This window comes from Hyperolius riggenbachi, chromosome 1, assembly GCF_040937935.1.
Source record: "Hyperolius riggenbachi isolate aHypRig1 chromosome 1, aHypRig1.pri, whole genome shotgun sequence".
NCBI classification, from domain to species: Eukaryota; Metazoa; Chordata; class Amphibia; order Anura; family Hyperoliidae; genus Hyperolius; species Hyperolius riggenbachi.
The window spans coordinates 41438191-41450620 of NC_090646.1; positions in this window are offsets into that span (position 1 = coordinate 41438191).

A 12430-nucleotide genomic window follows, 5' to 3' on the forward strand; every position below is an offset into this window, starting at 1 on the left:
TCTGATTCCAATGCAGGTAAAGTATTTAATTTTTCAATGAACATGCTAGTATCTCGTAAAAAAGACTCTAGTGAACAAACCAGGGGCTGTAAGATTCTGTCAATAAATTGGGCCAACGGAACAAAAACTGAATTTACCCCGGAGACAATAGGTCTCCCCGGGGGTGCAACCAAGCTCTTATGTATTTTGGGCAATGTGTAGAGAATTGGAGTAACAGGATGTTGTTTAATAAGGAACCTACTACACTCTTCATCAATAATGTTTTTCATCAGGGCATCTTCAACCACTCTTTTAATTAAGCTTTGAATTGAGAAAAGGGGGTCCCTATCCAATTTAGTGTACACCTTTTCATTGGCAAGTTGTTGTAAAATTTCTGCACGATAATAATTACTATTGAGGACCACAACTGCTCACCACAACGAAAAGCCGCCAATTTCTCCTTCAGATCATCAAAATAACTTTGTCCAGCAGCTGGTGATAACATGTTATTCAATTCTTTCTCCATCATATTGATTTTTCCATCTAAAATAGGTATCTAAAATAGGTATTTCTTGTTGGATACGAGAAATTGGCGGCTTTTCGTTCTGGAGTAGAGGACATTAAAAGGTCCAAGTATCATCGGGACTCGATGGATTATACCAATGGGTATGTTTATACCTGGCAAAGGGATGGAGGCTTCAATATGAGATGGAGGGGCAGGAAGCCCTTTAATAAAGGAAAGAAACCTCAACAAGTACCTTTGGATCCAGAGGCTGGTTCCTCCGATTTTTTAACAACCTCCAGGGACAGTTCTCCGGTGTCCTCCCACGACACAGAAGGAGAGGAGGGAGGAGGTACCAACACAAAAAAAAAAGACAAAAAGAAAAAAGTATCCCACAACAGGATGAATCTCCGTCAGCGTACCCAGAGAACCAACTAGTAGTCAATCTATCAGATTATGAATTGTCAGCAGATGAGACTAGGGTGTTAGACTGGGTTTCTGTCCTACTTTTGGGCCCGATTTTTTTCAGATAGATTTAGATCTGTGTAGATTTTTAGGAGTATTAAATTAAAGCAATACTTTTCATGTGTACCTAGATGGCCGGGACTCCATACTGCTGAGGAAATTAATGAACTTGCTCTTAAACCATTGAGGTTGCGGAACAAGAGTAGCTTCAACCCCCCTAGTCATCCTACCATTGACTTATTTATATCTAAGGTCAAAGAGGACATATCACATTTGGAGGACCAATGTTTGAGGAATCCTCCTCAAATTACTTCCAATCTTTCAAAGGGGGAAAGAGAGGCACTCAGAACTTTACAAAATAATGACTTCATTACTATCCGCCCTGCGGACAAAGGGGGAGCAGTTGTGGTCCTCAATAGTAATTATTATCGTGAAGAAATTTTACAACAACTTGCCAATGAAAAGGTGTACACTAAATAGATAGGGACCCCCTTTTCTCAATTCAAAGCTTAATTAAAAGAGTGGTTGAAGATGCCCTGATAAAAAACATTATTGATGAAGAGTGTAGTAGGTTCCTTATCAAACAACATCCTGTTACTCCAATTCTCTACACATTGCCCAAAATACATAAGAGCTTGGTTGCACCCCCGGGGAGACCTATTGTCTCTGGGGTAGATTCAGTTTTTGTTCCGTTGGCCCAATTTATTGACAGAATCTTACAGCCCCTGGTTTGTTCACTAGAGTCTATTTTACGAGATACTAGCATGTTCATTGAAAAATTAAATACTTTACCTGCATTGGAATCAGATTGTCTCTTGGTTACTTTAGATGTGGAGAGCCTCTACACCTCCATCCCACATGATGGGGGTGTAGAGGCGGTGGATTGGTTTTTGATGGTATATTCGGATTTGACTTCCTCACAGAGGAGATTTGTGATTTCTCTTTTACAAATTGTATTGCAACAGAATTTATTTTCTTTTTGAAGGGCAGTTCTATGCGCAGCGCAGGGGAACAGCTATGGGACCGAACGTGGCCCCGTCCTATGCAAATTTATTTATGGGGCAGTATGAGGAGAGTTTTATCTACACTAATGCCCTATTTCACCAGCACGCTAAATGCTGGTTTCGTTATATAGATGATATATTTTGCATATGGGTGGGGCCACGTTCGTCATTAGACTACTTTATTTGTGAGTTGAGAGATCAGTGTCCTGCTATTGTGCTTACAGCTCATACTGATATGGATAGGGTTCCTTTTTTGGATACAATGGTGTACAGGTCAGGGGAGCGGCTGCTCACTGACTTGTACACCAAGCCCACTGATCGTAATTCAATTTTGGAGTTTGGGAGTTTTCACCCACAACATGTAAAAGATAATATCCTCCTGGGTCAAATGGAGAGGGTTAAGAAAATTGTAGCAGATCCTACTGTTTGTAACCAGAGAGTAGAACAGATGAGGGAGAGGTTCAAAACAAGGGGGTACCCTGATAGACTCCTTTATAAAGAAAAAACTAAAAGATCGAGAAAAACTGGTGGACTTAGGATTCCCTTTGTCAGCACCTATAATAGTCAGAGCCAACAAATTGGACAGATTGTCCGTAAACATTGGAGGATTTTGTCTGATTATTTTCCACAGGTACAAGAGTTTAGGTACCCACCCCTTATGTCCTTTCGGAGACCACCTACCCTTAGGGATAAGGTTGTGCACACTTATAAAGAGAAGATGGTGACGGGCAGGGATGGTACTTATCCCTGCCTGCACTGTAATATGTGTAATAATGTTACAAAGGGAGATATATTCGTTCACCCCTCGAGTGGACGGAAATTTAAGATAAAGGGCCATTTCTCTTGCGACTCAAATTTTGTAGTTTATCTGATTAAATGCCCTTGTGGCTTAGGATATGTGGGAAAAACCACTCAACCATTAAGGGACAGAATTTCATCCCATAAATCCACTATCAGAGGGGAAAGTAGAGAACAGTCTGTAGCATGTCACTTTAAAGAATGCAGACACAGTGTCTCTCAGCTGAGGGTGCAGGTCATCGACCATGCACCATTGTGCCTGCGCAGGGGGGATCGCCATAAATTGCTGTTGAAGAAAGAAGCAATGTGGATCAAAAAATTGGGTACTCTGAGGAGGGGAGGTCTTAATAAGGAGTATGACCTGTTGCCATGCATTTAGATTTGTCATTGCTTAGTTCTGTGTATTGATATGTATCTCATTGTTTTTCAGGTGATTGGCGTTCATACATCCGGCTAATGTGGCTTCTGGTGTTTTAATTTTCCATCCCTAATGTGGCCGCTCGTTTGTCTCGTGGTGGGTGAGTGTGGATGGGTCTCTTGATCCTCTTCTGTACTAAAATGTTTTGAGGTATTTGTATTTTGTTGGTGGATTGCCACACCCCCAAACCAGCTTCATCAAAAGCACATGGCCAGCAGGCGGGCTTCAGTCCTCCAAATTCCACCTTCCTGAGAGCACATTGCCAGTCAGAGGACACATGGCTGACGGCCATCTTGTCTAAACTGAAACAAAGGACACATGGCTAGCGGCCATCTTGATTGGCCATCTTCTGTAACCTGGAAAAAAGGACATTTTCCATGTTTGCGTGGATTTTAAACTTTGCTGGAACTGAACAAAAGTAACTCTACAAGTTTTCCCAGAACGGACATATTTCCACAAATCCTAAGTATTTTCTCCCTTTTATTTCATACTGGCTATTACTGTTTTAATAATTGTTGATTTTAATAATTGTCTGTATATATTAATTATTTATATTGCTTTCAATAAACCGACGCTATCGTCAGTTGTTGTTCTAGCTACCCTATTATTCAGCACACACAGAACCGATTCCAGGTATCTGAAGAGACGCTACTATTGTTTGTTGTTGGCTAGACCGAATACAGCGTGTTTTAACCGTTTTTATTTGTAGATCTAGGCTCAGACAGTCAACGGGCTCCTCTGTCCCATGGTAACAGAGGTGGTGGCAGATACCCCGAACTAGTGTTTAAAGTTGTAATTACCGTACCTCACAGGCTCCCTTCTGGTTTGTCTGCGGCCAATTCCCAACGGTTCCTGCGCATTGACTGCGACCAGAGTTCGCACGATCCGTGCGCTGGCACCGTTTGAAAGGCCATTTACAGTCTGACCACTAGGGCTCTTGTGACAGTGACTACCTGTGTGTGTGACAGGGAGCTGTACATTGTACTACCCACCCAGTACTGCATTTACCTACTACTAGTACCTGTTGTGTTTATTTAGCCCACCTCGTCATCACTGCATACACCTACGTTTGTGTTGAGTGAACCCACCTCGCTGCACATAACTACCTTTTAGGTTGAGTGAACTCACCTCACTGCATATCTACCTTTTCTGTTGAGTGAACTCACCTCACTGCATATAACTACCTTTGTGTTAAGTGAATTCAGCTGACTGCATCTAACTACCTGTTGTGTTCAGTGAACTCACCTCACTGCATATATAACTACCTTTGGGTTGAGTGAACTCACCTCACTGCATATAGCTACCTTTTGTGTTCAGCGAACTCACCTCACTGCATATATAACTACCTTTGGGTTGAGTGAACTCACCTCACTGCATATATAACTACCTTTGGGTTGAGTGAACTCACCTCTCTGCATATAACTACCTTTTTTTGTGTCGAGTGAACTCACCTCTCTGCATATAACTACCTTTTGTGTTCAGTGAACTCACCTCACTGCATATATAACTACCTTTGGGTTGAGTGAACTCACCTCACTGCATATAGCTACCTTTTGTGTTCAGTTAACACACCTCACTGCATATATAACTACCTTTGGGTTGAGTGAACTCACCTCACTGCATATAACTACTTTTTTGTGTTCAGTGAACTCACCTCTCTGCATATAACTACCTTTGGGTTGAGTGAACTCACCTCACTGCATATAGCTAGTGTTGGGCGAACATCTAGATGTTCGGGTTCGGGCCGAACAGGCCGAACATGGCCGCGATGTTCGGGTGTTCGACCCGAACTCCGAACATAATGGAAGTCAATGGGGACCCGAACTTTTGTGGTTTGTAAAGCCTCCTTACATGCTACATACCCCAAATTTACAGGGTATGTGCACCTTGGGAGTGGGTACAAGAGGAAAAAAAATTTAGCAAAAAGAGCTTATAGTTTTTGAGAAAATCGATTTTAAAGTTTCAAAGGGAAAACTGTCTTTTAAATGCGGGAAATGTCTGTTTTCTTTGCACAGGTAACATGCTTTTTGTCGGCATGCAGTCATAAATGTAATACATATAAGAGGTTCCAGGAAAAGGGACCGGTAATGCTAACCCAGCAGCAGCACACGTGATGGAACAGGAGGAGGGTGGCGCAGGAGGAGAAGGCCACGCTTTGAGACACAACAACCCAGGCCTTGCATGAGGACAAGAAGCGTGCGGATAGCATGCTTTGTACCACCATGCAGTCATAAATGTAATAAAGATAAGTGGTTCAATAAACAGGGACCACGCGGCAACGCTAACCCAGCAGCAGCACACGTGATGGAACAGGAGGAGGCGCAGGAGGAGAAGGCCACGCTTTGTGAGACACAACAACCCAGGCCTTGCATGAGGACAAAAAGCGTGCGGATAGCATGCTTTGTACCGCCATGTAGTCATAAATGTAATAAAGATAAGAGGTTCCATAAACAGGGACCGGCAACGGTAACCCAGCAGCAGCAGCAGCAGCAGCAGCACACGTGATGGAACAGGAGGAGGCGCAGGAGGAGAAGGCCACGCTTTGTGAGACACAACAACCCAGGCCTTGCATGAGGACAAAAAGCGTGCGGATAGCATGCTTTGTACCGCCATGTAGTCATAAATGTAATAAAGATAAGAGGTTCAATAAACAGGGACCACGCGGCAACGCTAACCCAGCAGCAGCAGCAGCAGCAGCACACGTGATGGAACAGGAGGAGGCGCAGGAGGAGAAGGCCACGCTTTGTGAGACACAACAACCCAGGCCTTGCATGAGGACAAAAAGCGTGCGGATAGCATGCTTTGTACCGCCATGTAGTCATAAATGTAATAAAGATAAGAGGTTCCATAAACAGGGACCGGCAACGGTAACCCAGCAGCAGCAGCAGCAGCAGCAGCACACGTGATGGAACAGGAGGAGGCGCAGGAGGAGAAGGCCACGCTTTGTGAGACACAACAACCCAGGCCTTGCATGAGGACAAAAAGCGTGCGGATATAGCAGCAATGCTTTTTGCCGCCATGCAGTCATAAATGTAATACAGATGAGAGGTTCAATAAACAGGGACCGGAAACGCTAAACCATCCCAGATGTTCATCGGTCATGTTACTTGGTTGGGGTCCAGGAGTGTTGCGTAGTCGTTTCCAATCCAGGATTGATTCATTTTAATTTGAGTCAGACGGTCTGCATTTTCTGTGGAGAGGCGGATACGCCGATCTGTGATGATGCCTCCGGCAGCACTGAAACAGCGTTCCGACATAACGCTGGCTGCCGGGCAAGCCAGCACCTCTATTGCGTACATTGCCAGTTCGTGCCAGGTGTCTAGCTTCATGCCCGGTTTCAGGTCCAGCGGTGCCAGCCACAAATCCGTCTGTTCCTTTATTCCCCTCCAAATTTCCTCCCCTGTGTGCTGCTTATCCCCAAGGCAGATCAGCTTCAGCAACGCTTGCTGACGCATGCCAACAGCTGTGCTGCACTGCTTCCACGATCCTACTGCTGCTGGTGCTGGGTTAGCGTTTCCGGATGAGGTACAGCTTTGAGATGCGTTGGAGGAGAAGGAGTCAGAGAGGTAGGTGCTGCTGTTGTTATCCAGTGGGAGGGACGGCGGTGCAGCTGTTTGCGGCGTGGGCAACACCCGCGCCGTAGCAGGTGAGGAATCACTGCCAGGCTCCACAAGGTTCACCCAGTGCGCGGTAAGGGAGATGTATCGACCCTGGCCGAACGCACTTGTCCAGGTGTCAGTGGTGAGGTGAACCTTGCAGGCAACGGCATTCTTCAAGCTTCGGGTTATTTAGCTGACCACGTGCTCATGCAACTCAGGCACTGCAGAGCGTGCAAAGTGGTAGCGGCTGGGAACCACGTAACGTGGGATGGCCACTGACATCATGCCCTTGAAGCTGTTTGTCTCCACCACTCGATATGGCAGCATTTCGCAGGCCAGAAGCTTGGCTATGCTGGCTGGCTGTTACTGCCACGGCCCGCGGGTCATTTGCTGGCAATTTCCTCTTGTGCTCAAACATCTCAGAGACAGACAACTCAACCGTAGCACTGCACACCGAAGGGCTGTTGGTTGTTGTGTTTGATGAACACTGGGAGACCTCAAGAGCACTAGTCCGGAAAGTGACAGTGTCAGCATCGTCTGATGTTTGTGAATGTTGTGAACCACGCAATGGCTGGGCTACTGCTGCTGCTGAGGCGGGTCTGGTGGTGAGTCTGGTGAACCCAAGGGAGGCAGTGTTGCTGGTGGTACGGTGGTACCCTGTCCTGCCGCGTTTGCCCACAGAGTGGGATGTTTGGATAGAATGTGGCGGCTCATGCTGGTGGTGGAGAGGTTGTTAATACTTTTCCCCCTGCTCAGGCGGGTCTTGCACACCTTGCAAATCGCCATGGTAACATCCTCAGTGCAGTCTTCAAAGAAAGCCCAGACTTTAACTGGCTGAGGACTCGGACCTCGTGCGTGATGTGCTGGTGCTGCTTAACCCACTGCTGGACGCTTGAGAGGTCATCCAAGTAATTATCTGGTCCTGTTCTTTTGGATCTGTGAGGGTTGTTGTCCTGGACAACATGGGCAGTATTGAGTGGGTTTTCTTGGGTGCTCCCCTGTGGCCTGTACGTGAACCGTCAGGGGAAACACCTCTTCCCTTGCCCCTCCCTCTTTCACCGGATTTCTTCCTCATTTCACTTAAAGTACACGCTGACTGGCAGCAGTACAGTGGCAGTACAGAAATGCTATACAGTGGTGGGTGAGCGGTGTACCACTATTGTCAGCAGTGACACAGAGCACAATGCTATACAGTGGCGGGTGAGCGGTGTACTACTGTTCCCAGCAGAATCAGAGTGGCAGTAAACAATGGTATATAGTCTGGCTGAGCGGTGTACACAGAGTGTCAGTAAACAATGGTATATAGTCTGGCTGAGCGGTGTACACACAATGCTATATAGTCTGCTATATAGTGTCAGTAAACAATGGTATATAGTCTGGCTGAGCGAGCGGTGTACTACTGTTCCCAGCAGAATCAGAGTGGCAGTAAACAATGGTATATAGTCTGGCTGAGCGGTGTACACAGAGTGTCAGTAAACAATGGTATATAGTCTGGCTGAGCGGTGTACACACAATGCTATATAGTCTGCTATATAGTGTCAGTAAACAATGGTATATAGTCTGGCTGAACGAGCGGTGTACTACTGTTCCCAGCAGACACAGAACAGTACACAGAATGCTATATAGTGTGGCTGAACGAGCGGTGTACCACTGTTCCCAGCAGACACAGAACAGTACACAGAATGCTATATAGTGTGGCTGAACGAGCGGTGTACCACTGTTCCCAGCAGACACAGAACAGTACACAGAATGCTATATAGTGTGGCTGAACGAGCGGTGTACTACTGTTCCCAGCAGACACAGAACAGTACACAGAATGCTATATAGTGTGGCTGAACGAGCGGTGTACCACTGTTCCCAGCAGACACAGAACAGTACACAGAATGCTATATAGTGTGGCTGAACGAGCGGTGTACCACTGTTCCCAGCAGACACAGAACAGTACACAGAATGCTATATAGTGTGGCTGAACGAGCGGTGTACTACTGTTCCCAGCAGACACAGAACAGTACACAGAATGCTATATAGTGTGGCTGAACGAGCGGTGTACCACTGTTCCCAGCAGACACAGAACAGTACACAGAATGCTATATAGTGTGGCTGAACGAGCGGTGTACTACTGTTCCCAGCAGACACAGAACAGTACACAGAATGCTATATAGTGTGGCTGAACGAGCGGTGTACTACTGTTCCCAGCAGACACAGAACAGTACACAGAATGCTATATAGTGTGGCTGAACGAGCGGTGTACTACTGTTCCCAGCAGCGACACACAATGACTGGGGGGGACCCTGGCTAGCGTGGCTGGAGCGCGAACTACCCTGCCTGCCTACCCAAAGCTAAACCCACAGACAAATGGCGGAGATATGACGTGGTTCGGGTATTTATTTACCCGAACCACGTGACAGTTCGGCCAATCAGAGCGCGTTCGGGTCCGAACCACGTGACCCGTTCGGCCAATCACAGCGCTAGCCGAACGTTCGGGGAACGTTCGGCCATGCGCTCTTAGTTCGGCCATATGGCCGAACGGTTTGGCCGAGCACCGTCAGGTGTTCGGCCGAACTCGAACATCACCCGAACAGGGTGATGTTCTGCAGAACCCGAACAGTGGCGAACACTGTTCGCCCAACACTACATATAGCTACCTTTTGTGTTCAGTGAACTCAGCTGACTGCATCTAACTACCTGTTGTGTTCAGTGAACTCACCTCACTGCATATATAACTACCTTTTGTGTTCAGTGAACTCACCTCTCTGCATATAACTACCTTTTTGGGTTGAGTGAACTCACCTCACTGCATATAGCTACCTTTTGTGTTCAGTGAACTCACCTCTCTGTATATAACTACCCTTTTTGTGTTGAGTGAACTCACCCCTCTGCATATAACTACCTTTTGTTTTTGTGTTCAGTGAACTCACCTCACTGCATATATAACTACTTTTGGGTTGAGTGAACTCAGCTGACTGCATCTAACTACCTTTTGTGTACAGTGATTCAGTGTTGTGCGATTGGTAAGATGCACTATCTGTCCCAGGAGAGGACGTCAGGATGTGTGCTCCTAATCCATTGATAGGTTTGATGCAATAAATGTGCTTGCATGTCTGCACTATGCATGTTACAGGGCCAGAGTTAGGACACCTATGTTTACCTGGGTACTTCTGCGCAGTATAGGTGACTAAGCATAAGAATGCATTCTTCTGTGAACTAAAACCCCGGCTTTTAACTTAGCTGTAGGGATAACAGTTGTGCCTGGATAAGTGAATCTGTGAATGCATTTGTTTGAACATTTGCATGTGAGAGTGCAAAGGGTTAATAGATTTTTGCTGTTTTCTAGCCACATCCCCTTCAGCACCTCCCTTTCCTTAACTTATTGAATGTCCTAACTAGATGCGATGTGCCTGGATATATGCATTTTGTTCTTGTTACTGACCCCTGTGGCTAGGGTCTAATTCAGTGCACTCCCTCCTTCCCCTGTATGTGTTTGTCAGCATGCACACAGCTAATGCTGGTGTATGTGCATGGTGCACATGGATACATTACGTTAGCTCCCTTGTGCAATTGGTAAGATGCACTGTCAGTCCCAGGAGAGGACGTCAGGATGTGTGCTCCTAATCCCTAGATAGGTTTGATGCAATTAATGTGCTTGCATGTCTGCACTATGCATGTTACAGGGCCAGAGTTAGGACACCTATGTTTACCTGGGTACTTCTGCGCAGTATAGGTGACTAAGCATAAGAATGCATTCTTCTGTGAACTAAAACCCCGGCTTTTAACTTAGCTGTAGGGATAACAGTTGTGCCTGGATGAGTGAATCTGTGAATGCATTTGTTTGAACATTTGCATGTGAGAGTGCGAAGGGTTAATAGATTTTTGCTGTTTTCTAGCCACACCCCCTTCAGCACCTCCCTTTCCTTAACTTATTTAATGTCCTAACTAGACGCGATGTGCCTGGATATATGTATTTTGTTCTTGTTACTGACCCCTGTGGCTAGGGTCTAATTCAGTGCACTCCCTCCTTCCCCTTTATGTGTTTGTCAGCATGCACACAGCTTACACTGGTGTATGTGCATAGTGCACATGGATACATTACGTTAGCTCCCTTGTGCACAAAGGCACAAAGTGGCAGACCTGTTACCAACTCAACACAAGGCGGAAAGGATGCAGCTCTTGCAGAACAAGCTGTCAATGATGCTTTACAATGCATTTAAGGGTGATGTGACAGTACAACGCAATAAAGGTACCACTGGCAGTAATCCTCCTCCTCCTCCCCAGTCCACGCAGGCAAGGACAGGACGCTCCAGCGATCTCGGGGTGATGTCGGACATGCGGACATTCTTTAGTCCAATGCCTCGCAGTAGCCCTTCAGGATCCACCCTCCACCAACGCCTGGACCGGCAGGTAGCCGACTACCTGGCCTTAAGTGTGGATGTACACACTGCGACTGCGAGCAGCGACGTTGAACCCTTGCTCTACTGGTTGCGCATGCTTGACCTGTGGCCAGAGCTGTCCCAATTTGCCATCCAACTTCTCTCTTGCCCTGCCGCAAGCGTCCTGTCAGAAAGGACCTTCAGTGCAGCTGGAGGCATTGTCACTGAGAAGAGAAGTCGCCTAAGTCATGACAGTGTTCAGTACCTGACCTTTATCAAAATGAATGAGGCATGGATCCCTGAGGGCTATTGCACGACCGAAGACTAAGTCAGTCCCCACACACAGCATCTCTGCCTGCAGGCCGCTTGACTGCCTAATCCGCCACCACCACCAGGGTCCAGGACTCTAGGCGGATTCCAGAATTTTTAAGCGGCCGCTACACTAATTTTTCTGGGGCGTGCACTAATTTTTCTGACTGAACTGCAGGCGGCTGCAAAAAAAAAAAAAAAAAAAAGGCATGTACATGTGCCCATCCCCCTTCGCGATCATTACCTTGCCGCGGTGAAGGGGCTTGCGTATCACAATGAAGCAATGACCGCCGGCTATATGAGTGTCTCGGGTGGGGGTGGCACACCAAAGATAATAAGGTCATTGTTTCATTGTGGTCAGACCAAATTTGATCAGCTGGACAGTCACTGTTCTGTCATTCAGCTACATCAGCAGGGCGACCATATGGGCTGAAAAGCCACCATCACCTGCACTCTCGTCATGGTGCGCACCAGTCCAGCATGGCCGTCACTACACAAATGGCTGTTTGCAGTCACTGCATACCTTTCACTGCATCTGTGACTGCACATTGTATTATACCTGGCAGTCAGTGCAGAACTTGCACTTGAATGGATGGCAGACTTGCCCTCCATAACGGATTCCCGTTAAAGGATTTAAAGTTGATTCATTACAATTAGGGCCTCAAAAGTCCTCCTTAGTCCTGTATTGTTATTTTTGGTCACTACCTCGGGGTGGGGGCGTGCATGCCTGCCTGCTGCCATCCTTGCCTGGATGCGTGGTGGTAGCCGTTTCTTAGGCTCCAACTCCGGAATGCAATACAACCATCTACAGTTTCAAACAATTGAAAAATACAACCATTTACAGTTTCAAACAATTGAAAAATACAACCATCTACAGTTTCAAACAATTGAAAAATACAACCATCTACAGCTTCAAACAATTAAAAAAAATGGCAAACTTGCCCTCCGTAAAACATTCTTGGCAAATGCTTTCGACTTGGTTTGTCTTC